This window comes from Pan troglodytes, chromosome 1 (assembly GCF_028858775.2).
Source record: "Pan troglodytes isolate AG18354 chromosome 1, NHGRI_mPanTro3-v2.0_pri, whole genome shotgun sequence".
NCBI classification, from domain to species: domain Eukaryota; kingdom Metazoa; phylum Chordata; class Mammalia; order Primates; family Hominidae; genus Pan; species Pan troglodytes.
The window spans coordinates 177,554,646-177,582,098 of record NC_072398.2 but is presented as its reverse complement, the minus strand read 5'-3'; the positions used below and the strand labels follow the sequence as shown (position 1 = coordinate 177,582,098).

General features: G+C 44.0%; 1 long non-coding RNA gene and 1 pseudogene across 1 annotated transcript; both read right to left on the bottom strand.

Moving 5' to 3' along the window:
* Nucleotides 1-545: 545 nt before the first annotated feature.
* Nucleotides 546-27,453, bottom strand: LOC107966756 (uncharacterized). The gene is made up of 3 exons (XR_001706677.3): nucleotides 27,150-27,453; nucleotides 4,908-5,046; nucleotides 546-669 (listed from the first exon to the last, which is right to left on the bottom strand). It is a non-coding gene; the product is annotated as an uncharacterized LOC107966756 (long non-coding RNA).
* Nucleotides 24,405-26,636, bottom strand: LOC469330 (solute carrier family 25 member 3-like; annotated as a pseudogene).

The window sequence follows — 27,453 nt, the reverse complement described above, 5'->3', positions numbered from 1 at the left end:
TGCCCTGTAGAATGCAACCAAGAGCTCCAAGAAGAGCCATGCTCAACACTGCTGTCCAATACCACTGCCCTCTGGAATGCCCTCAGACCAGCGAGAAGGGTCAGCTCAGAAGACAGGCCTAAATTCCCCCACAGAATGGAGAATAGCCCCAGACCCTGCAGAAAGACCCCAAGGCAGAAATCCCACACAGGGAGCTCCTTGTCCATGGACAGCCCGGCCACTGGGAAGGGCCAGAGCATCTGACAGATCTTAGGAGAGCGAGACCAGGAGAAGCCACACACAACACCTCTGAACTTGGAGATGGCAGGGGGCTGGCAGTCCAGGGGGCAGGGGAGGTGGCCTGGAACCTAAGGCATGGTCTTTTTGGTTTCTAATCCTCGATTACTGTTTTTCTGCCAACTGCTTTCCTCGCAGGGAGCAGGAGATTTTTCTTCAAGTGGGGTCAGGGTGTGTTTATCAGCTTGTTGCAAATTACATGGTAAACACTGAACCCCTGGTTAAGGCAGCCACTGAGTCTCTTTGTTAGATTAATAAGATTACAACAATCTGGGCAGACTTTCAAGTGTTTATTTTCAAAACCTCACTTAGAGGGTGGTAGTCACATAGTCCCAGGCCCGCCTGCATTCCGGGTAGTTGGGTAGAGCTCCTTTCTGTTCCAAGTGCTTATTTCTCCACATGCAAGAAGAGAAAAGGTCATTAACCCCCAGCCTCTTACAGTTTATCCTCACATATCCTATTGCCCATTTTCTAGTCAATAACTTAGTGTTTCTTTTAATACCTACACGCTTGTCGGCCTTGTCCCACAGACGTGTTTTCAAAGCCTAACCTTTACAGTGAATCATTTCCTGAACACTTCAAAAGCATTTTGGTAGATGGACTGCCCTTCTTTGTAACTAAGTGCATTGCAGCAAAATTTACCGAAAGTCAAATTCTGTAGCATCCTGTTGACTTGTATTATTGTCATATGGATGGTACAGCTCCCTGGCAAAAACAGGCCACTGCACCCCTTGGTGGCATGAGGGGTGGGTAATGGGGTACAGTGAGGCACAGCCCGGGGTGGCAGCTGGGGATGGCTCTGCTTACTCATCTTCAGAACTGCCCATCACATGTCTCCCCTCTGGATTCTCCAGACTGCACTGTGGTGAGGGTGCTGTGAGTGTTGTGGGAGTAGAAAGATGCCTCAGAACCTCTCTGCCTTCAAAGGGATTGCAGCCTGGCTGGAGCTGCAGGGTCCTCCCACCTCCTGAGCACACAGGCACCTGGAACCTTCACCCTCAGGCCCAGTCTACCTTCCTGACCTGCCACCGCCTCCCAGGTGCATCCCGCCCCATGTCCACTCTCCTTCCCCCTAACCCACAGCCCCAGAAGCTTGGATCCTCGGTCTGATGCTGCAGTTTCCTGACTCCCAAAAGCCGTCTCACCCCTCTGGCCCATATTGACTGACCAATACAGTTCCCTCCAGCTGTCATGCCCTTCCCTCCCCATCCTTCCAGATCCAAGTACAGGGCTGTTCTTCTGGAACTCATCCCTAAGCCCTTGGTTCCCCCATATCCCACAGCTCCCAACTTTTTGCAGGGTTCCCCTCCTGGGTTGAGACTTGACTGCCTCCCTGTCTGATTCCCCCATGAGGCTATGAGCTCTTTTGAGGTATTTCAAACTCAAACTCATCTTTCTAACCTCCCTGCTGAGCTTAACATGTAGCAGCTTTTGGGAATTTAGTAAATGTTAAATGAGTGAATGGATGGATAAAAAAAATATGAATGAATGAATATGCTGATAGAGATACAAATAATAATAAACTTTATCCAAGGGCTTTTTGTTTACAAATATTTCATGCCCATCAGTATATATGATCCTCATACCTTAGAAAGGTAGTTACCATGACCTGAATTTCACACAGAGGCTAAATTATAGTAACCATAAGAACTGCAACATCTGAAGACTGATGTGAATATGCTCTGCTCATCCTAGGACAACTGTGCAAGGGAGGCAGTCATCTTCCACTGTTGGGAACTAAGTTTCAAAAACTTGTCTAAAGCCTGAGCCAGGATTGGAACCCACATCTTGGGACTCTAAAGCCTTCGTTTATTCCCTGATAGCTGTTGGCAGACGGGGATGGAACCCATCCCAGCCAGACAAAGGGGGCCCAGGTGGAATCCTGAAGGGCTGAAGTGAAGATCAAGTGAGGGGCAGATGGGCTGGCCAGTGGGATGGACATGGACAGAGGAGGGGAGGGGCAAGGCACCTGAGAGGCTGTGTGAGGTTTAGGCAGTGCGTGGAAAGTGACCCATGCCAGTGGCCAGGAGGGACCACACCATGACAGGCCTCATAGCCTCTGGAGTGAGGCACTTAATTTTGCCCACAGTGGCTCCCCTGCAGGAGGGGAATGCAGCACAGGGGTCTTGGGAATGTTCTTCTGTGTCAGAGAGGAAGAAGCTGGAGGCAAGAAGACCAGTTACCAGATGTGGCAATAATTTGGACCAGTCATAAGGTGACCTACCATGGGTAGTGAGTGGAAATAAAAACGGGGACATGTTGGGAATATTTCCCACACTTTCCCCCACCTCTGTTCTTAGCCCAAAGAAATTTCTCCACTGAAAAAGCTCCCCATGGTGTGTGGGTTCAGGCTACTGTGCCCGTGTGCTCACTGCTCCGCAGCCTCCAGTGCTCCTTTCCCACCTATGACTGCCCATCTGGAGAACACCTGCTCACATGAAACTCCTCCACAGAGCGTCTCCTGACTACAAGTGTGGTGGCGTTAACCACCCCACCTTTGCACCCCTTCACACCTGGTACATACTTCTGTTGCGGCGTCAATGCCAGTGTGCCTTGTCTACACATCTGCCTCCCAGGAGACAGCCAACTCCTCCATGGTTGGGTCTACTTTCCTTCTTGTGTTCCTGGCCTGGAGCAGTGTCTGACACCTATGAAGCAGGGTGTGGATCGAGTGAATGAATGCAGGTCAGCATGAGTGAGTAAATGGATAACGAGCGAGAGGAGACACTCTCCTCCACCCTCTCTCCAGCGATCAGTGATGTCCGATAAGGGTAAGCCGCACTTGGCACTCTCTCTCAGGCCGTGTACTTTGTTTTGAAAAATGCCTTCAAATTAAACGTTGATTTTGTAAAATTAAGGAGTGGCTCATTTGGCAAGTTCGAAACACCCAAAACAAGCAAAAAATGCTTGGGTGGAAAGGGAAAAAGAAAAGGAGAGAGAGAAAGCATGGTCTCGGGCCACTGGTTTACAGGTGCTGTGTTTCTTGCATATGATTGAGGAAAACAAAAACCCAGGCCTGGATGTCGACAGGCCTTCTATGACAAGTGACCTTAGACAAAGTTTGTATCTCACTTCCTTCCATTAGCTCACAGAAGAACCAATGGGAAAAGGCATTGGAAATGGCAAGGAATACCCTAAAAGAGATGTATTCTTATTCTGCCTGGATGGTAAAATATTTCTTTGTGAATTATGTGCCAGCTTTCAATGTGCACCAAAAGAAAAGGAGGATTTTAATATTAAATGTATTCTTTTCACTTACTAAGCCATACATTAATTAGGGAGAAAACATGTTCCAAAATATGACATTAAATCCTTTAATAAGCTGGAGTCTTTATAGAAAAGCAGGAAGTACACAGACACTAGCAGCCTAACCTTACATGCAAAGCCATCTGTGAGTTTAGAACTAACCTGAGGTAGCACGCTGTTGTGAAATTCTAAATTAAATACCACTAAACATGATTACGGCTTCAAAAAGTAGTTACATGCTTCAATAACCACACTTTTATCACAAGAACACACAATCGAAAGCCAAAATAGTTGAGTATAACGTGCCAAAAATATGCTCACCCCATACATTGTTAGAAAGAGCAGTAGGAAAAGAAATCTAAAATTTGCTGCTATTTCATTTGACGGCAGCCAACATCTCCTGTCTTCCTTGGCAAGAAGGCCATTTTTCTATGCTGTATTTTGCACACACAGAAATCTGCATAGAGTGATTTGCATACCAAAAACACATTTGTAAAAGAAACTGTTTGCATAGAAGCCAGGGGGAGATAGGGTTGCCACTGCTGACTTCTATACACATAACACTCCCAGGCTACTTACTTTTCACTTTCCTGTGTGCTGAATTTCCAAAAAAGGGTTATGGATTTTTTTGATGCATTAAAACTTAAAGCAACTATATCCTGTAGATATCCAAGAACAACCACAACAATAACACATGCTAAATGTTTCGTGCTAACAGACTGTCAACTTTTTACTAAGAGGCTGGTAATAATAAGTGCTATAATATATTGAGCATTTATGATATCCCATGTGTTTTACATAAATTATTGCTTATTCTCACAATTAGTCTTCAAGGTTGGTGTTGTGGTTCCCCATTTACATAGGAGGAAACTGAGGCACGTCAAGGTAAGGTACCTTTTCAAAGCCTTGTAAGCCAGGGCAGTGAAACCAGGTTTGGAAGCCTGACTGACCGCTCAGCCCTTTCCTGCCACCCCTGCCACCCCCGCCCCGAGCTGCCTCTCTTTTCCCAGTTTTGCTTTCACACCATTGGTTTTTTTTCCACCAGCCTGGTGGGAGGTGGGAGGAAGTCATGTTGCACTTTGCTTTCCTGGCATTTTCTCCGACCAGAGCCTAGAGGCAGGACGGCCACAGTCTCAAGGCTCAGTGAAGGTGCCCCATAAAAGAGCTCCGTGACAGACATGGGGTGAATGGGCAATGGCCTGTGATTCAGAGGGTGTCAAGGAGAGAGACGGATTGGTCTCGGCACAAAGACGGTACATGGTAGTTGAGATGCAATGGACCCCTCCCACTCGGTGCCTGCACGCTATCACCAATTCAGTGCCAGCCCAGCTGTATTCTTGGAAACACAGAATGGTTTGTGTGTGCTTAATTATAATGCTACTTACAGAGAATTTATCAGCGGCAAATCAGAGGCTTGATGCTTTGCTTAAGAAAAAAAATTGGTAGTGGCTCTTTGAAATGTGTTCATCTGATGAGTCCTTTGGATTTTTCCAGTATACAGCATTTGAAAGAAATTGGCCATTTCTGGAAAGTCAAGTGGGGGGAGCGGGGGCAGAAAGTGCAGAATTAAAAGACTGCAGATGCCTGCCAAAAAAGATTATAAACATTTACTTTCTTTTAAGATACTTCTTTGTCTTTGTGTTTTTTCTCACCTAGTTTCCTGTTATTCATGAATCCATCATTGTCCAAAGACTCCTAGCTTTGAGACCTAATTATGTATTAATCACTGTTAAAAAGCAGTTTTTCTGACACTTTCAGTAATAAATTCCTTTTGATGTGATTTATAGTAACTCTGCCTTATAGCAAGTTCCAGGCTAAAGCAAGTAATGTGACAGCAAACTGCTTTGGAGGCAGGCGGATCTGTTTTAAATCTTGGTTTTGTCCTTCCAGTTTGACCTTACTAATCTCTCTAAGCCTCAGTTTCCTCACCTGTAAAATAGGGAAAATAATGCAAGACAGACCCTGGTTGCCTACCTAACAGCCATTTCCATCTCCTTCAATGAGTGACAACAGATCTTAGTTTTGTTCAGCACCTATGGGAAGGCTTGTCATCAAATTCCACGCAATGAGACTGAAGGGGAAATATGCTAGAAGCTTCTGAGAAAGATTTTCCTCTCTGATAAGAGAGATACATGAAGAGAAAGCCAATTCGGGCCGGGTGCAGTGGTTCATGCCTGAAATCCCAGCACTTTGGGAGACCTAGGCAGATGGATCACTTGAGGTTAGGAGTTCGAGACCACCCTGGCCAGCATGGTGAAACCCCATCTCTACTAAAAATACAAAAATTAGCTGGGTGTGGTGGTGCGCACCTGTGGTGGGAGGCTGAGGCGGGAGAATGGCTTGGACCTCAGAAGGGAGGTTGCAGTGAGCCAAGATCACACCACTGCACTCCAGCCTGGGCAACAGAGCGAGACTCCATCTAAAAAAAAAAAAAAAGAAAGAAAGAAAAAAAGAAAGCCCGTTTGCCTTTGCCCCCTTGCTTCCCACTCTGGATGCCGTCGTTGAGACATGATGTCTGGTGCTGCGGCAGTTGTCTTATGAACACGAGAAGAAACATCACGGACACACTAAAGACAGCAGAGCCAAAGGCCTGAAAGAGCCCGGGTCCCTGGGGACAATGCTGATCTATTGAACCAAACTTGGTCTATCCATCTCCAGGTTTCTTGTTAAGAATGAATGTCTTTATGGTTTAACCTGTTGAGTATTGGGTTTTCTGTTGCTTACAGCCACACACATACACACACACACACACACCCTAACTTATACAAATAACAACTTCATAAGATGGTTGTAATAAACCATACATTGTATATAAAGTACTTAGCACAATATCTGGCACAGTAAGTGGCTGCTATAAATAGTAACAAAACTGATCAAACGTAGGTAATGATTTAAAAGAGCAAAAGTTCCAAAACACAACACAGATAAAACGAATGCTACTGATTTAGCATGACAAAAACCACCTTTATATTCCTGGTGAAGGAGTGCTAGGGAGACCTTGAGGTCGAAGACATTGATTACAGTGACAAATCCTCATCTCAGGGAGTAAGCTGCAACCACTGCCAGAGCACACAAGCTATTGGCGAAGAAAGGACTGGGGTTCTTTGCCAGATTTCCATCTCCCCTCTCACAAACCAACAATCACCCTGTCAGCAGCTCCGATTCATGTCTGAAGCCTAACAATTATGTGTATGTGAATTCCCAGCCTTGTGAAGGGGCAGGGTTCTTTCAACCTACAAAATATCTTTCCAGAATACTAAATTTTACTAGAATTTTCTAAAAACATGTTTTATTTCTTTATGGCAGAATGATAGATACACTGACATATACAAATATAATTTAGGAATATAATTTCCACAGATATAGCCTACTATTTTGAATCACCATGGTATCACAGGACCACATATAGTTTACATGAAAGCACTGATTTTTTAAATACAACCTACTGGAACACAAAAAAAGAAAACAATAAGATAACATGTGAAAGTGTCTAGTATAACAGAAGTAAGAAGTAATACCTCTATTACTGTAGAGGTAATATAGCAGATACTCAATAAATAATCTCAAAGTAACCAGACTTTTTTTTTTTCATCACTCTATGTTTTATCAAAGAGGCAAATGACAAGGTTACAAATTAACACTGGGGAATAAACATATGCACATACTCACATCCTTATCCACTTATGTCTAAGGTTAGTGTACATCCATCCAAAAGCCCTGTACCTTCTGTGCCTATGGTGCTATATAACAAGCACTGATTTTTATAACTGATGGCCATAAGGCTTTGCAGATCTCTGAATTAGTAATCAGAGTCAGCATATTTGTTATAAAAAAGAAATAATCAAACATACAGACAAAAATTCATGAAGAATTGGAACCCAAAGGGTTTTTCTAGTTAGCTTGCAGTTAATTGAATAAAACCACCAATTACTGAACGTTTTGGTTAATTGAGATTTTCTTGTGTGCTATACACATATTTCCTCTTTCCTCCTTTACAATAAAGAGAAAAATTAGTGGTAGCTCAACTTTTCACATTGTGATTTTCCAAAATCAGTGATCCCTGCTTCACTGGGAGACTAAGATAGCATTGATTCCTTAGAGGCAATTTCCACTCTTTACAACATGGTAGGTTGTTTTCAACTTGTTTGTATGAAATTTAATGTTTACTTCTGCAGCTGTGGTCTTAACTTGATATTTGAAGCTTGAGGTAAGGGATTTACTTTTAGAAAGAAATATTTTGGGTGCATTTCATAGTCCCATAATGTTTTATAATAGATTTGTTGAAACAGAATTCATATACCATGAAATTCACTCTTTTAAAGTGAGCAATTCAGTGGTTTTTAGTATATTCACAAAATTGTGTGCCATCACCACTAATTCCAGAACACTTTCATCACACCCAAAAGAAACCCTTTATCCATTAGCAGTTACTCCCCATTCCACCCTCCCACCTTCACCCACCACTCCAGCCCCTGGTACCAATGTACTTTCAGTTTCTATGGGTTGCCTAATCTGGACATTTCATATAAATGGAATCATACAATATATGGCTTTTTATGTTTAGCTTCTTTCACTTAATGATTTCAAGATTCATCCATGTTGTAGCATGTACTTTATTTCTTTTTAGGGCAAATAGTAATTTATTCCTTTTTATGGCAAAAATATTCCATTGTATAGATAAGCAACATTTTTATCCATTCATTAGTTGATAGACATTTGAGTTGTTTCTATTTTAGGGCTACTATGAAAAAGTGTCTCATGATTATTTTTATGGAGGTGAAATTCATGTGACATACAAGTAACTATTTTAAAGTGGACAATTAAGCAGCACTTGGTAGATTTAGAATGTTTTTCCACTGCTACCTCTCTTTACTTTCAAAACTATTTTTATCACCCTGGAAAAATACTTCATGTCCATTAAATAATCACTTCCTGCTATGCTTTGAATGTGTCACCCAAAGCTTAGGCATTGGAAACTTAATCCTCAATGCAATGGTGTTGAGGGGTGGGATCTTTAAGAGGTGATTAGGTCATGAGGGCAGAGCCCTCATGGATTAATGTCATTATTGCTATAGTGGGTTTTTTATTCCAAGAGTGGATTTGTTATAAAAGCAAATTTGGCCCTCTCTTGCCCTTCCACCTTCCTCAATGGAGTGACACAGTATGAAGGCTTCTGTCAGACAGCACCACCATGCTCTTGGACTCCCCAGCCTCCAGAACTGTGAGCCAAATAAACCTCTACTGTTTATACATCACCCAGTCTGTTGTATTTGTGTTAAAGTAGCACAAAACAGACTAAAACAGGAAATTGGTACCAGAGAGGGGCTGTCACTATAACAAATACCTGAAGATGTGAAAGTGGCTTTGGAAGTGAATAATGGGTAAAGGCTGGAAGAATTTAGAGGTGCAGGCTAGAAATGCATGGGTTACTGTGAATGAGGCATTAAGGGCAATTCTGCTGAGGACACAGAAGAAAAGAGCTGTGTTTTTGTTTTAAAAGATTATAAAAAGCCATGAGAATGTAGTTTTTGTTAAAGGAAAAGTAATTTTGTCTAGTTTTGAGGTTTTAAAAAGTTGTTTTAAATTGAAGGAATAAAAAGAACGGATATAGAAAGTTGGAGAAAGAGAGAAAATGGGAAAATTGTAAGAGGTTGTAAAAGGTTTATGGAAACCTTATCTTGTGGTCAAAACTGATTGAGATTGGATAGACTTGTTTACAAGGTTTATTAAGGCTGGCTTTAGTATTAGTAACACGCCGATACAAAGGTAGTATTTGGTCTTCTCTTTTGAACAAGATTTTTGTGTAGTATTAATAAGAGATAGAAAAATATTTTTGTTTACCTTCGAGTAAACTGCAAAAAAAGATATAAAGGGGAGAGAGAAAAGACAGATTCAGTTTGCCTCATGGTGTCTTTATTAGGTCTCATGATTGCTTGGGAAACTGAGTCTCCTCTCTATTAAAGAGTAAAAGTTTTTGCTTTTTGAAATCTCTGAATTATCACTCTGGCTAAATGAATAACTATCATTTTCCAGTGACCCATGATCCTATTTTGAACAAGTGTTTTAAATCTTTGGTATTTGACTAACTTTCCAAAATCAAAATTCCATATTCTAAATTCAATCTTTTTGACCTCAAACTAACTTTTTGGATATTAGGGCCCCTGAAAGTCTAAGAGAGACATATTAGACTTGTTTCATATGTTAAAATCATATGGGACTCATTGTCAAATAAGAAATAGTGTTTAACTTTATTTGGGTTATATTTGTATAAATGTGTTTTAATATATGTTCCAAAATTGTATGAGACTCCTAAAATTCTTATATGTCTTAGTATATGTTATCAGTAATAATTATGATTATTATGTTAAACACCACAAAAATAACCAAATTTCCTTGTCAATTATATCTTTAACCATGGCTATTCTAGACTTTTGTCATCTAGACAATTATTGTTTTAATTTGACTCTTCTCAAAAACTGGTTTATAGTTGGCTATGGTCCAAAATTTGCTTCTTCTTCAAGGAATTAATGGAAAAGACTTTCACAAGTACTCTTGAATACAGGTTTCTGACAACTTTAGTGATTATACTATTGAACCAGGTAAAAACTTCCAAGCCTCTAATTAAAAGGTTGATATGTTCATGACGATTGCTAGCTCAGGCCAGGTGTGGTGGCTCACACCTGTAATCCCAGTGCTTTGGGAGGCTGAGGAGGGTGGATCACCTGAGGTCAAGAGTTCAAGAGCAACGTGGCCAGCATGGTGAAATCCTGTCTCTACTAAAAATACAAAAATTAGCCAGGTGTGGTGGTGGACGCCTGTAATCCCAGCTACTAGGGAGGCTGAGGCAGGAGAATCTCTTGAACTCAGGAGGCAGAAGCTGCAGTGAGCTGAGCTCGTGCCACTGCACTCCACCCTGGGTGACAGAGCAAGACTCCATCTCAAAAAAAAGAAAAAAAAAAGATTGCTAACTCAACATCAAGTGGAATAAGAATTCATTAAATAGAACTAAACTAATAAAGAACTGAAATAGTTTTTATGACTTCTTTGTTTAAAACAAAAAGAGATTTTGGGTTCTTTTTTTTTTTTTTTTTTTTTTTTGGTTATTGATTCTTTTTATGTTTTGTTTTCCAGAGTCAAGAAAACTTTTTTTTCTTTTGAGCTATTTATAGCTTACAACAATTAGGTAAAGTATACCTTTGTGAGCAGATTTGAAGCATTTATCTTTCTCTCTGATTTCTCCAGAATTTGGAAACTATATGTGAGTATTCTTATTTTATGGCAATATAGTTATTTGTGTAAGTTCAATATGAATCTATTTTCTTTTGTAACAGGCACATTAGAGGTTGGTTATTTTACTAAGGCTTTGACCGGAGTGTCATATTTTCCAGTAAGATCAGATTGCTTTGAGAAACAAAGGTTGACTTTATAGAGCTGATAATAAGCCCCTTGGAAAGACTGGCCTGGTACCTTGTCTATGAGGTTTCATAAGGTTTCTAACCTGTGTTAAGTAAAAAATGTCACTTTCTGACAGGCCTATGAAACTCAAGTTATTTTGGAACCTCAAAGAAAGAGGAATGCACCCAATTCACACAGGTACCACAAGCACAGTCTAATGGCAAATCCCTGGCTTGGCTTCCTAGCCTTGAGGATTTTAAAAGTCTAATCTGAAATTCTGATGTTAAAACAGCTGATATGGCCAATCACTATTATTGCTACATTTTATGCAAATAATCAGTCCAAGCATAATAAGCTTAATAATAAGACTAAATTTTTTTGGTGGGGGGGGTGGGGACAGAGTCTCGCTCTGTTGCCAGGCTGGAGTGCAGCAGCGTGATCTCGGCTCAATGCAACCTCCGCCTCCTGGGTTCAAGCAATTCCCCTGCCTCAGCCTCCCAGGTAGCTGGGACTACAGGCACGTGCCACCATGCTGGGCTAATTTTTTGTATTTTAGTAGAGACGGGGTTTCACCATGTTGGCGAGGATGGTCTCAATCTCCTGACCTTGTGATCTGCCTGCCTTGGCCTCCCAAAATGCTGGGATTACAGGTATGAGCCACTGCACCTGGCCAAGACTAAAACTTATTTTGCAAATAAATTTGTCTTACTATGATTTGTCTTTGGTAAAAACAGGGGACTGGTGAGAGAAAAATTATCTTTCAAAAGAAAATCATAGGACACATTGTCAGGCCTCTGAGCCCAAGCCAAGCCATTGCATCCCCTATGACTTGCACATATACATCCAGATGGCCTGAAGTAACTGAAGATCCACAAAAGAAGTAAAAATAGCCTTAACTGATGACATTCCACCATTGTGATTTGTTTCTGCCCCACCCTAACTGATCAATGTACTTTGTAATCTCCCCCACCCTTAAGAAGGTTCTTTGTAATTCTCCCCACCCTTGAGAATGTACTTTGTGAGATCCACCCCTGCCCGCAAAACATTGCTCTTAACTTCACCGCCTATCCCAAAACCTGTAAGAACTAATGATAATCGACCACCCTTTGCTGACTCTCTTTTTCAGACTCAGCCCGCCTGCACACAAGTGAAATAAACAGCTATGTTGCTCACACAAAGCCTGTTTGGTGGTCTCTTCACATGGACGCGCATAAAATTTGGTGCCATGACTCGGATTGGTGGACCTCCCTTGGGAGATCAATCCCCTGTCCTCCTGTTCTTTGCTCCATGAAAAAGATCCACCTATGACCTCAGGTCCTCAGACCCACCAGCCCAAGGAACATCTCACCAATTTTAAATCCGGTAAGCGGCCTCTTCTTACTCTCTTCTCCAACCTCTCTCACTATCCCTCAACCACTTTCTCCTTTCCACTCTTCAATCTCTCCCTTCTCTTAATTTCAATTCCTTTCATTTTCTGGTAGAGACAAAGGAGACACGTTTTATCCATGGACCCAAAACTCCGGCGCCGGTCACAGACTGGGAAGGCAGCCTTCCCTTGGTGTTTAATCATTGCAGGGATGCCTCTCTGATTATTCACCCACATTTCAGAGGTGTCAGACCACGCAGGGACACCTGCCTTGGTCCTTCACCCTTAGCGGCAAGTTCCGCTTTTCTGGGGGAGGGGCAAGTATCCGAACCCCTTCTCTCTGTGTCTCTACCCCTTCTCTGCGTTTCTGGGGGAGGGGCAAGTACCCCTCAACCCCTTCTCCTTCATCCTTAGCAGCAAGTCCCACTTTTCTAGGGGGCAAGAACCCCCAATCCCTTATTTCCGCACCCTGACCTCTTATCTCTGTGCCCCAATCCCTTATTTCCACACCCCGACCCCTTTCCCGCTTTTCTGGAGGTTAAGAACCCCCAAACCTCTTCCCTCCATGTCTCTACTCTCTCTTTTCTCTGGGCTTGCCAACTTCACTATGGGCAACCTTCCACCCTCCATTCCTCCTTCTTCTCCCTTAGCCTGTGTTCTTAAGAACTTAAAACCTCTTCAACTCACACTGACCTAAAACCTCAACACCTTATTTTCTTCTGCAACACCACTTGGCCCCAATACAAACTTGACAATGGCTCTAAATGGCCAGAAAACAGCACTTTTGATTTCTCCACCCTACAAGACCTAAATAATTTTTGTCGAAAAATGGCCAAATGGTCTGAGGTGCCTTACATCCAGGCATTTTTCACACTTCATTCCCTCCCAAGTCTCTGTTCCCAATGTGATTCCTCCCAAATCCTCCTTCTTTCCCTCCCGCCTGTCCCCTCAGTCCCAACCCCAAGCATCGCTGAGTCTTTCCAGTCTTCCTTTTCTACAGACCCATCTGATCTTTCCCCTCCTCCCCAGGCTGCTTGTCGCCAGGCCGAGCTAGGTCCCAATTCTTCCTCAGCCTCCGCTCCTCCACCCTATAATCCTTTTATCACTTCCCCTCCTCACACCCGATCTGGCTCACAGTTTCATTCCGTGACTGGCCCTCCCCCACCTGCCCAGCAATTTACTCTTAAAAAGGTGGCTGGAGCTAAAGGCATAGTCAAGGTTAATGCTCCTTTTTCTTTATCCCAAATCAGATAGCGTTTAGGCTCTTTTTCATCAAATATAAAAATCCAGCCCAGTTCATGACTCATTTGGCAGCAACCCTGAGACACTTTACAGCCCTAGACCCTAAAAAGTCAAAGGGCCGTCTTATTCTCAATACTCATTTTATTACCCAATCCGCTCCTGACATTAAATAAAACTCCAAAAATTAAATTCCGGCCCTCAAACCCCACAACAGGACTTAATTAACCTCGCCTTCAAGGTGTACAATAATAGAGTAGAGGCAGCCAAGTAGCAACATATTTCTGAGTTGCAATTCCTTGCCTCCACTGTGAGACAAACCCCAGCCACATCTCCAGCACACAAGAACTTCCAAACGCCTAAACCGCAGTGGCCAGGTGTTCCTCTAGAACCTCCTCCCCCAGGAGTTTGCTACAAGTGCCAGAAATCTGGCCATTGAGCCAAGGAATGCCCGCAGCCCAGGATTCCTCCTAAGCCACGTCCCATCTGTGTGGGACCCCATTGAAAATCGGACTGTTCAACTCACCTGACAGCCACTCCCAGAGCTCCTGGAACTCTGGCCCAAGGCTCTCTGACTGACTCCTTCCCAGATCTTCTCAGCTTAACAGCTGAAGACTGACGCTGCCCGATCACCTCGGAAGCCCTGTAGACCATCACGGACGCCGAGCTTTAGGTAACTCTCACAGTGGAGGATAAGTCCGTCCTCTTCTTAATACGGAGGCTACCCACTCCACATTACCTTATTTTTAAGGGCCTGTTTCCCTTGCCTCCATAGCTGTTGCGCGTATTGACAGCCAGGCTTCTAAACCTCTTAAAACTCCCCAACTCTAGTGCCAACTTAGACAATACTCCTTTATGCAATCCCTTTTAGTTATCCCCACCTGCCCAGTTCCCTTATTAGGCCGAGACACTTTAACTAAATTATCTGCTTCCCTGACTATTCCTGGATTACAGCTACATCTCATTGCCACCCTTCTTTCCAATCCAAAGCCTCCTTTGCATCCTCCTCTTGTATCCCCCCACCTTAACCCACAAGTATAAGATACCTCTACTCCCTCCTTGGTGACCGATCATGCACCCCTTACCATCTCATTAAAACCTAATCACCCTTACCCCACTCAACGCCAATATCCCATCCCACAGCATGCTTTGAAAGGATTAAAGCCTGTTATCACTCGCCTGCTACAGCATGGCCTTTTAAAGCCTATAAACTCTCCTTACAATTCCCCCATTTTACCTGTCCTAAAACCAGACAAGCCTTACAAGTTAGTTCAGGATCTATGCCTTATCAACCAAATTGTTTTGCCTATTCACCCCGTGATGCCAAACCCATGTACTCTCCTATCCTCAATACCTCCCTCCACAACCCATTATTCTGTTCTGGATCTCAAACATGCTTTCTTTACTATTCCTTTGCACCCGTCATCCCAGCCTCTCTTCGCTTTCACTCGGACTGACCCTGACACCCATTAGGCTCAGCAAATTACCTAGGCTGTACTGCCGCAAGGCTTCACAGACATCCCCCATTACTTCAGTCAAGCCCAAATTTCATCCTCATCTGTTACCTATCTCGGCATAATTCTCATAAAAATACACGTGCTCTCCCTGCTGATCGTGTCTGATTAATCTCCGAAACCTCAATCCCTTACAAAACAACAACTCCTTTCCTTCCTAGGCATGGTTAGTGCAGTCAGAATTCTTACCCAAGAGCCAGGACCACCCCCTGTAGCCTTTCTGTCCAAACAACTTGACCTTACTGTTTTAGCCTAGCCCTTATGTCTGTGTGCAGCGGCTGCCACTGCTTTAATACTTTTAGAGGCCCTAAAAATCACAAACTATGCTCAACTCACTCTCTACATTTCTCATAACTTCCAAAATTATTTTCTTCCTCATACCTGATGCATATACTTTCTGCTCCCCAGCTCCTTCAGCTGTACTCACTCTTTGTTAACTCCCACAATTACCATTGTTCCTGGCCCGGACCTCAATCTGGCCTCCCACATTATTCCTGATACCACACCTGACCCCCATGACTGTATCTCTCCGATCCACCTGACATTCACCCCATTTCCCCATATTTCCTTTTTTCCTGTTCCTCACCCTGATCATGCTTGATTTATTGATGGCAGTTCCACCAGGCCTAATCGCCACACACCAGCAAAGGCAGGCTATGCTATAGTACAAGCCACTAGCCCGCCTCTTAGAACCTCTCATTTCCTTTCCATCGTGGAAATCTATCCTCAAAGAAATAACTTCTCAGTGTTCCATCTGCTATTCTACTACTCCTCAGGGATTATTCAGGCCCCCTCCCTTCCCTACACATCAAACTTGAAGATTTGCCCCCACCCAGGACTGGCAAATTAGCTTTACTCAACATGCCCCGAGTCAGATAACTAAAAAACTTCTTAGTCTAAGTAGACACTTTCACTAGATAAGTAGGGGCCTTTCCTACAGGGTCTGAGAAGGCCACCGCAGTCATTTCTTCCCTTCTGTCAGACACAATTCCTCAGTTTAGCCTTCCCACCTCTATACAGTCTGATAACAGACCAGCCTTTATTAGTCAAATCAGCCAAGCATTTTTTCAGGCTCTTAGTATTCAGTGAAACCTTTATATCCCTTACGGTCCTCCGTCTTCAAGAAAAGTAGAACAGACTAATGGTCTTTTAAAAACACACCTCACCAAGCTCAGCCACCAACTTACAAAGGACTGGACAATACTTTTACTACTTTCCCTTCTCAGAAGTCAGACCTGTCCTCAGAATGCTACAAGGTACAGCCCATTTAAGCTCCTGTGTAGACGCTCCTTTTTATTAGGCCCCAGTCTCATTCCAGACACCAGACCAACTTAGACTGTGCCCCCCCCGCAAAAAAACTTGTCATCCCTACTATCTTCTTTCTAGTCATACTCCTATTCACTGTTCTCAACTACTCATACATGCCCTGCTCTTGTTCACACTGCCAGTTTACACTGTTTCTCCAAGCCATCACAGCTGGTATCTCCTGGTGCTATCCCCAAACTGCCACTCTTAACTCTTGAAGTAAATAAATAATCTTTGCTGGCAGGACTATGCTGAATCTCCTTAGGCACTCTCTAATCAGATGCCCTAGGTCCTCCCAATTCTTAGACCTTTTATACCTGTTTTTCTCCTTCTCTTATTCCATTTAGTTTTTCAATTCATACAAAACCATATCCAGGCCATCACCAATCATTCTATACAACAAATGTTTCTTCTAACATCCCCACAATATCACCCCTTACCACGAGATCTCCCTTCAGCTTAATCTCTCCCATTCTAGGTTCCCACGCCGCCCCTAATCCCGCTTGAAGCAGCCCTGAGAAACATCGCCCATTCTCTCTCCATACCACCCCACAAAAATTTTCGCCACCCCAACACTTTACCACTATTTTGTTTTATTTTTCTTATTAATATAAGAAGACAGGAATGTCAGGCCTCTGAGCCCAAGCCATGCCATCGCATCCCCTATGACTTGCACGTATACATCCAGATGGGCTGAAGTAACTGAAGATCCACAAAAGAAGTAAAAATAGCCTTAACTGATGACATTCCACCATTGTGATTTGTTTCTGCCCCACCCTAACTGATCAATGTACTTTGTAATCTCCCCCACCCTTAAGAAGGTTCTTTGCAATTCTCCCCACCCTTGAGAATGTACTTTGTGAGATCCACCCCTGCCCGCAAAACATTGCTCTTAACTTCACCGCCTATCCCAAAACCTATAAGAACTAATGATAATCCACCACACTTTGCTGACTCTCTTTTTCGGACTCAGCCTGCCTGCACCCAGGTGAAATAAACAGCCATGTTGCTCACACAAATCCTGTTTGGTGGTCTCTTCACATAGACACGCATGAAACACATATTATTAGATTCTAGCTTTGTCCATTGTTCTTGAGTTTTTATTATTTTCCTGTAATTTGGACTGAATTCTGAATTCCTTCCTGGCTATATGTCTCCAAACTAACATTTTCAAATTTTTTTTTCCATTTTTCTGACTTGGAATCATTAGAAATCATTGAAACTGTGCTTTTCTTAAGGCCCTGCAAACTGAAGCTAGACAACTTAAACTTCAGGAGAAATCAAAGCAACTTACATATAAACAGATTTCATGCTTGCTGAAGTATGGACTACTGAAAAAGTTCACTTAAACACCTGATTCGAACTACAATCCGAAGTTGCCACTGCAATCTGAAGATGTTTCAGAGACTCTTGAAAAGCTTGTCTATAGACTATTCCAGGCATTAACCTTTGTTTTTCTTCGGTTTCCATAGAAATGCCTCGTATTAAAGATGTTTGCCAGCAACATACAGACAGAGCCAATCTGCAATGCCACCTCCTGGAATAGGTCACAACTGTTTAACCAAACTGATATATTCTCAGGGCTGAGACTGATTCAAGAAGATATAGAACGATACACTTAAATTTGCTCTTTTCTGTTTATCCCAATTTGTTTTTCTACTCCTTTGTCCATCTGTACCTAACAACTTCTAAGCCAAATCTCTCCAAAGCTATTGGCTTAGCTTTTAATATGTGAATTTTTTTAAGGTTTCAACGTGGGGACTGAAGGAAATCAAAATAGTTTACCCCAAAATATATTTCTTTGCCATATTTTGAGATGGCTGTCAGAGAGCCAGCAAACAGAAGTAGGCATGCAAAGCTGTCTTTTGTGGGGGAGATTTACATCTGTAGAGAATTTGCATTGAGGCAGCCAGGCTTTCCTTTGTCTGGATCTAGGGAAAAGAGTCTGACACCTTTAAGGTCTGAAAGAAACACCATCTATTCTCTCTGAGGGCTACTACCCGTGGAATTTAATCTACATAACAAGACCACCTTTGCTAGTCAGGCCTTCTCTTCTTTTCCTCCCATAGCCTTTGTGTGTGTGTGTGTGTGTGTGTGTGTGTGTGTGTGTATGCTGCCATAACCTGATTTGCCACAATCCAGGCCCCCATTCTTTCTGTAACCTCAAGATGGCATAAAAGCTTCTGCACCCCACTGGGATACTGGGTAATCATTCTGATGTACTCTATGTACATGTTAAGAAATTGGATGCCTTTTCTCTTATTAATCTGCCTTTTATGAGTTGATTTTTCAGTGAATCTTCAGAGGGTGAAGAAGTTTCCCCCTTTGCCCCTACAAAATTTATTTTTCCCACTAAACTGTAAGATCCCCAAGGGAAGGGTCCGTGTATTATGCTCATCACAAAACCTTTCTGCCTAGCACATGGTGGATATTGACTGGTAGTGTTTTAGACTGGGGCATGGGCAGAATTACCACAATGCTGCTGAAAGTTTGGATACCATATCACAGAAGCTCTCAAAATATACTAACTGAAACACACACACACACACACAAATGTGGTCATAATCACATCGTTAATACCTACGCTATTTACATATCCACCCAAATAGTAGAATTCAGGAAGCCAAGACAAAGTCTCCTAAGTGATATTAAAATTTACATTTCCTTTCAAATGGTTCTTTGCTCATGATTTTAAAAATAATTGATCTTCAAGACCACAAAAACAAGCATACTATAATTGAATGGCTGCCTATCAAAATGTGATCTGACTTCGGTAATTATTTTTGCCTTCCAAAGGCTCAAAAGACTTTCTAAAGACATACTTGTGCAGCAAGGAAAATAACTCATAACCTTAACACTTTGATTCCTTCTCATCTTTATCATGTGGTATTAACATGTAAATATGACCTTTGCTTTTCAAGATTTTACCTACTTCCTTTATTCACTTCTCAAAGGACAGATCAATGGATGAGATTACAGCTATCATGAAATTAATTTCATATACTTGAGAAAGCTACTTTAATCACCACCTGGAGGAAAAGATAAATAGCCTGATACCGCTTCCTTAGCTGTAGGAACTAAGATTAGAGGAAAAAATTGTGATAAAGCCTCTCGTTGAAGCTGCAATACCACACACACACACACACACACACACACACATGCAAAAGTGCTGCATTTATGATCAGTCCCTTCAAGTTAGAACTGAGGCACTGACCTGGTGAGCAAATGACTTAAATATTAAATTAAATATTGACTATTTTGCAGTTTATTTCTAGACAATTTTGCCATAGGTTTTCCACAATTGAGACACACTGCAAACTCCTCATTGGTAGAAAATGAGGAAAGCTTTACAGTACATATAAATAGAATTTTTTTTTTTGAGATGGGGGATCCTCCCACGTCAGCCACCTCAGCCTTCTGAGTAACTGGGACTACAGCCGTGCACCACGATGCCTGGCTAATTTTTTTTTTTTTTTTTTTTGGTAGAGACAGGGTTTTGCCATGTTGCCCAAGATGGTCTCAAACTCCTGGGCTCCAGTGATCTATCTGCCTCAGGCTCGCAAAGTGCAGGGATTACAAGCCTGCACCACTGCACACAGCCTGAAATTTTTTAAAGAAATAATTTCAAGGTACTATAAAAAACAATTTAAGAAAATGATAGTCATTGGTTCTATCAAGGTGCTGAGCTGGAGTAATGAAGAACATGTGGACTTTGATTCAGACTATATCACTCATTAGCTACATGACTTTGAGCAAGTTATCTAGCATCTGAGTCTTAGTTTTATAAAGAAACAAGAATTGTGATTGTCAAGTGTGTCCATGTGAAGAGAGTCCACAACAGGCTTTGTGTGAACAATAAAGCTTTTTAATCACCAGGGTGCAGGCGGGCTGACTCCTTTTTTAGACTCAGCCCACCTGCACCAGGTGATTAAAAAGCTTTATTGCTCACACAAATCCTGTTGGTGGACTCTCGTCACACGGATGCGCTTGACATTTTGTGCTGAAGACTCAGGACAGGAGGACTCCTTCGAGAGACCAGTCCCCCATCCTTGCCCTCACTCGGTGAGGAGATCTACCTATGACCTCGGGTCCTCAGACCAACCAGCCCAAGGAACATCTCACCAATTTCAGATCGGGTAAGCGGTCGTTTCACTCCCTTCTCCAACCTCTCTCACTATCCCTCCACCCTTCGATCTCTCCCCTCCTTAATTTTGGTTCCTTTCCCTTTCTGGTAGAGACAGAGGAGACGCATTTTATCTGTGAACTCAAAACTCCAGCGCTGGTCACAGACTCGGGAAGACAGTCTTCTCTTGGTGTTTAATCACTGTGGGGATGCCTGCCTGATTATTCACCCACATTTCAGAGGTGTCTGATCACCATGGGGATGCCTGCCTTGATCCTTCACCTTGGTGGCAAGTACCACCCCCCGCCCTCTGTGTCTCTACCCTCTCTTTTCTCTAAACTTACCCTTTTACTATGGGCAACCTTCTGCCCTCCATTCCTCCTTCTTCTCCCTTGGCCTTTGTTCTAAAAAACTTAAAACCTCTTCAACTCCCACCTGATCTAAAACCTAAGCGTCTTATTTTCTTCTGCAACACTGCTTGGCCCCAATACAAACTTGGTAATGGCTCCACAGTCAGAAAATGGCACTTTCGATTTTCTCCATCCTACAAGATCTAGATAATTTTTTTCAAAAAATGGGCAAATGGTCTGAGGTGGCTGATATCCAGGCATTCTTTTATACATCGGTCCCTCCCTAGTCTCTGCTCCCAATGTGACTGTCCCAAATCTTTCTTGTTTCTCTCCCGTCTGTTCCTTCAGTCTCCACCCCAAGCTCTGAGTCCTTTGAATCCTCCTTTTCTACAGACCCACCTAACCTCTCCCCTCCACCCCAGGCTGCTCCTCGCCAGGCCGAGCCAGGTCCCAATTCTTCCTCAGCCTCCACTCCCCCACCCTGTAATCCTTCTATCACCTCCCCTCCTCATACCCAGTCTGGCTTACAATTTTGTTCCACAACTTGCCCTCCCCCACCTGCCCAACAATTTCCTCTTAGAGAGGTGGCTGCAGCTGAAGGCATAGTCAAGGTTAATGCTCCTTTTTCTTTAGCCAACCTCTCCCAAATCAGTTAGCGTTTAGGCTCTTTTTCATCAAGTATAAAAACCCAGCCCAGTTCATGGCCCATTTGGCAACAACCCTTAGACGCTTTACTGCCCTAGACACAGAGGGGCCAGAAGGCCGTCTTATTCTCAATATGCATTTTATTACCCAATCCACTCCTGACATTAGAAAAAGCTCCAAAAATTAAGATTCTGGCCCTCAAACCCCACAACAGGACTTAATTAACCTCGCCTTCAAGGTGTACAATAATAGAGGCAGCCAAGTGGCCACGTATTTCTGAGTTGCAATTCCTTGCCTCCACTGTGAGAAAAACCCCAGCCACATTTCCAGCACACAAGAACTTCAAAAACCTAAACCATAGCAGCCAGGCATTCCTCCAGGACCTCCTCCCCCAGGATCTTGCTTCAAGTGCCAGAAATCTGGCCACTGGGCCAAGGAATGCCCGCAGCCCAGGATTCCTCCTAAGATGTGTCCCATCTGTGTGGGACCCCACTGGAAATTGGACTGTCCAGCTCTCCCGGCAGCCACTCCCACAGCCCCTGGAACTGTGGCCTAAGGCTCTCTGACTCCTTTCCAGATCTTCTCAGCTTAGCGGCTGAAGACTGACGCTGCCCGATTGCCTGGGAAGCCTCCTGGACCATCACAGACGCCTTGGGTAACTCTTACAGTGGAGGACAGGAATGTCAGGCTGGCCTCTGAGCCCAAGCATGCATGTATACATCCAGATGGCCTGAGGCAACTGAAGAACCACAAAAGAAGTGAAAATGGCTAGTTCCTGCCTTAACTGATGACATTACCTTGTGACATTCCTTCTCCGGGACAGTAAGTCTCCGGAGCTCCCCACTGAGCACCTTGTGACCCCGCCCCTGCCCGCAAGAGAACAACCCCCTTTAACTGTAATTTTCCACCACCTACCCAAATCCTATAAAACTGCCCCACTCCTATCTCCCTTTGCTGACTCCTTTTTCGGACTCAGCCAACCTGCACCCAGGTGATTAAAAAGCTTTATTTCTCACCCAAAGCCTGTTGGTGGTCTCTTCACACGGATGCGCATGACAGTGATTATATGAGAAAATGAATATGAAATGCCTAACAATACCATATGTATACTATGGCTTTTATTATTCTAATAAGATATGGATGATTTCACAGAGAATGCCAATTATAGGTGTGAGGGAAGAATAACCCCCATAGGTTCTTAGTTGGAGTTAACCTGTTACAAAAAACAAATTAACAAGAGAAAAAGAAAAGCTTCTTAACATGTATATTTCACATATACATGAGAATAGAGAATGAGTAGTTCTCAAAGAGGTGGCTTTGAATTTCAGTTTATATAGCATCTTCAACAAAGAACAGCAGGACGGGCATGGTGGCTCACGTCTGTAATCCCAGCACTTTGGGAGGTCAAGATGAGCAGATCACTTGAGCCCAGGAGTTCGAGACCAGCCTGGGGAACATGGGAACACGCAAAAACCCCATCTCCACCAACACACACACACACGGAAAAACCCCATCTCCACCAACACACACACACACGGAAAAACCCCATCTCCAACCCCTCCCCGCAACACACAACGCTAGCTGCGCATGGTGGTATGTGTCTACAGTCCCAGCTACTCAGGAGGCTGAGGCGGGCTCAGGCTCAATCACCTGAGACCAGGGAAGTCAAGGTTGCAGTAAGCTGTGATTGCACCACTGCATTCCCACCTGGGTGACAGAGACCCTGTCTCAAAAAAAAAAAAAAAAAAAAAAGAACAGCAAATATTCAGAGAAATTTTAGGAAAAGGACTTTTGAGCCTTTAGGGACAGCACCTTGGGGGAAGGCAATAAATGGCACATAAAGGCTAGTTAGTAAAGCTTGTTAATACAGATTGCTCTAGTATCATCTCCACACCTATGAGGGTCTAAAGTTGTTTTCAGTGGTTAATGTTTGTTCTGTCTCGCAGGAAGGTGGGCAAGGTACTTTTTGTCTTTGTAAATCTATGTCCTGCTCTTTGGCAAATAGAGAGAGGGTAGAGAGCTTTCCTGCATTTGCTTCTTCTGTTCTGTTCAACAATCCTTCATATTTTGGGGCAGCATATTCTGGTCTCCTACACGGGCAAGGTAAAACACTGAATAAAATTTTTAAATTGTTCCAAATAAATAATAGCTAGGAAAAACCTTAATGATTATGAATTCTTGTTATCTTTACTTAAATTATCTTTATTCTCTATTATCAGCTATCCCTACCCTATTTATTCAAACAGACATTTGTAAGCCACCAAAAAAAAGAGGGGGAGTGGGGAATAGAATGTACAGGAACTGAATATGAAAACTGCTGACCCGAACTAAGTAAATTATTTTGCTCTTCACCCAGGCTGGAGTGCAGTGGCACGATCCTCCCCTCAAACTCCTGTAATCTCAAACTCCTGGTCTCAAGTGATCTTTCCACCTCAATCTCCCAAGTAGTAGGGATTCTCACAGTGTTGCCCAGGTTGGTCTTGAACTCCTGGCCTCAAGCAATTCTCCCTCCTTGGCCTCCTAAGCTGTTGGGATTACAGGTGTGAGCCACCTCCCTGGCCAATAAACCCATCTTCTTGACCATATTCATAACTGACAGAATCATGCCATCTGGTTCTCCTTAGATTATACTTCTCTAAACACACACCATGTATATTACAAAAATTAATCTGGTGTTATCAACACAGCAATCATGAAATACCACAAACCAGAACAAGTGGTCTCTTACTATCTTGAAATCCATAGATTTTTGCAGCAATTTCCAAAATTATATTACTAAAAGTACTTTACTTAAAAATTGTTTACCAAACTTCCTACATTTTACAAGACAATAGACAGAAATGTATTTAACTGAAGTGTCTTAACAATAGCTAATGATCCTTCCCAATAATATGCTAAATAGAAGCATTAAATATTAATAAATTTCATTCCATCTCATTCAAAAGTCGACTTTTTTCTTATCTCTTTATTATTCAAGACAGTTCTGACATACTTAAACCTAGACACTTTTAAACTTCCGTTAACCACTGAAGAGTTTACTATTACAAAGTTTAAACATTAACATATTCTAAGTTTGTAGTCTAATTTAATACAAGTTTTTAAGGCAATCATTTTACACTTTAGTAAGTTATATCAAATGCCTTATTAAAGTTTGTTTCTTATTCATATTTTACAAACATCCCTAATTCACAGAATTTCACTGATTGTAAAATTTCCCCAGAGATGTGAAGGCTACAGAGAACAAAAAACATGCTTTATAATTTCAATATATTTTATGAATCTCAACCATTGTAAAGATCACTGAAACATCTACCAAATTAAGTTAAGAGTATTTATTACACTTAAAGTGAGATTTTCCCTCCAAAGTCACCAAAACCATTCTTCAATATTCAACAGACAGTAGTTGGAATTTGCAGGATTTTGGGTTTTTTCTTCCTTTTTTTTTTTTTTAATGTCAGGGTGGTATGGTCTTCTTTGGATGTATGGCTGTTGAAAGCTGAGTTATACAAAAGAAATCTCTGGAGAACAGAGGCTTTTCTTTACATATTTATTCCCAGAGCCTGCCCTTCATCTCTTTCTGGCTTTCCACATTGATCCAATTGTAGCACTTCCTGGAGAGAGCTATGTTCTAATCAGCAACATCAGGAAGAGAAGGGACAAAGCAAAAGGAGAAAATGCAGATCTTCTCATGTCTCTTTGAAAACAGTGAATACATTCTAAGCTACCAGGCAGTATAAGTCACAATTTAACTTTTAATAATTTTTTACCTGTAATGGACATGAACAGGAAATATGCGATGAGTCCTTCATCTATTCAATAGGTGCCCGATTTCTATTGAGATGAACACCGTGTACCAGAATCTCACTTTCTTCCCCATCCATATAGTTGTGCTGACCTTAAAACCTCATTTGCAGGCTATTCAGTAGTTATGCTTGGATAATCTCTACAGAAAGGGCGAATCAAAGGAGATAACACCTAGAGACCCTAAACTACCTAACATTACTTCCTGTTAAGTATTTTTTCCTTTTAATTGCTGAAAAGCTATTGAGTTAAAGCAACCACGCCAACTCCCCAAAGATAATGGTTCAAACCCCCAAACGAAATGTTTGCAATCCTCTTGAGTTGCCAAAAAGAAGCAGTCATTTAAAGAGAACTCAGACTGCATATTAAGTAACCTCTGCCCAAAACGTTAACATCTTACACACTAGCATTGTTTGCACGCGATTCCCCACTTGATGAAAATGTGGACCCACTGTGGCTAGAGCGGTTCAGAACTCCACGCCTACTTTTTCTTCTTCAGGGGTTCGGGCGCTTGAGCCACGGGAGGGCGAGGCAGCTTGAAATAGACCTTGACCAGGTCATAGATAAACCACTGCAGGGCCGTGAGGGTGCCGATCATGGGGATGTGCGCAAAGAGGCCGATGCGCCCAACGACGCCCTTCCACACGCCCGTGAACCCCAGTCTTCGGAGGACGCCCAAGGCCGCGATGCCCTTCTCCTTGTTCAGCACAGACACCACGGAGTCGGCGGGATGGGACACGACAGCGCAGAAGACGCCACGAAGGTGATGCCCAGCTGCTTGGCCTTGGTGCACTGGCTCTGGGCCTTGGGCACGGCATACCTGTAGAGCTCCTCTACCGTGCGCTCGAAGCAGGCGAACTTCATCATGGTGTAGCGGATCTACCTCAGCCACAGCGGCGCCACGCCCTTGTAGAAGGCCCACAGGCCCTCCTCGCCCTACATCCTGGACGCCGCGGCTCGCAGGGTGCTGGCGTAGCCCGGTCGCGTCTGCACGCGGACCTTGACCGCCTCCATGGGCGCCAGCGAGACATCGGGGAAGAACTCGGCGCTGGCCCAGGCGAAAAGGTACAGGCCGGCTCTCCACCCGTAGGCTTTCTCTGGGCCCAGGAGCTCCGCGGAGCGGATCTTGAAGACCTCGTAAAGGCCGAACTTGAAGAAGCCCTGCAGGGAGTAGCCGAAGAAGGTCTGGGCGCAGCCGCGAGCCAGGCCGCACAGCCCGTCGCTGCGCATCGTCACGCCGAAGCCGCTGAGGACGCCCTTGTACCAGCCGGGGTCCACCTGCATGCGGCACTTGACCAGGTGCAGGGACACGATGGCCGTGTGTGTCAGCCGCAGCTCAGCATCCCGCCCAGGCCGCACAGCAGCAGGTACCGGGCCGAGCCGTACTCCACGCTGGCCTCCTCCACAGCCGCCGCCCAGGGCCTGCTGCCGCCTTGGCCCACGCTTCTCGCCTGCAGCGCTCGGCGGCCGCGAGGGGATCATCCATGGCCACGCTGGGTGCGGGCCCACCCTGCCCTCCTCCCCTCCAGGCGCACTCAGTCAGGGGCCGCGGGGCGGGGCAGAGCGTCGTGAACCTCCCTCGCGAGTCCGCCCACACAACGGCCCAGGCGAGAGGATCCCTGCGGGACCACAGTGCTTCAGCCTGTGCCTGCGCAGTCCGCGGTGTGAAGGACGGTTTAAGTAGGCGGTGTCACCCCGCCCCTTCCCCTCCAGCACGCCCCGCCCCTTCGCCCCGGCGCCCCTTCGACCCTTCTCGCCCCTTCTCGCCCCTTCTCGCGTCTTCTCCCCTTCGCCCCTTCGCCCCTTCAGGTCAATGAGCTCCTGGTAGCTGCAGGAACCCCACCCCGCTGAGCCTAGGCCAGTCAGTGGTCAGTGGTCCCAGAGCTCACCTTCGGCAGTGGGCCAGGCCTTCACCACCCTGGTGACTTTGGTCCAGCTTGGCTGCCTAATCCTCTACAAAAATGCGAAGAAAGTAAACCAGCAAGTACAAACACGAGTAAACGCAGGAATAGGCGAGTACGTAGATCAGGAGGCGGGCGAAGGGGTAAAGAGTCGCCATGCACTGTTGCCTTCCTGAGAGGCCTTTCTGGAGTCCTCACCCAACTATGCCGGTTTAGGGGAATGGTCATCTCCATGGCAGTGACGTTCCACGGTGCGAATGGGCAGAGAGAGCCAGTGGCTTCCGGCCTTACA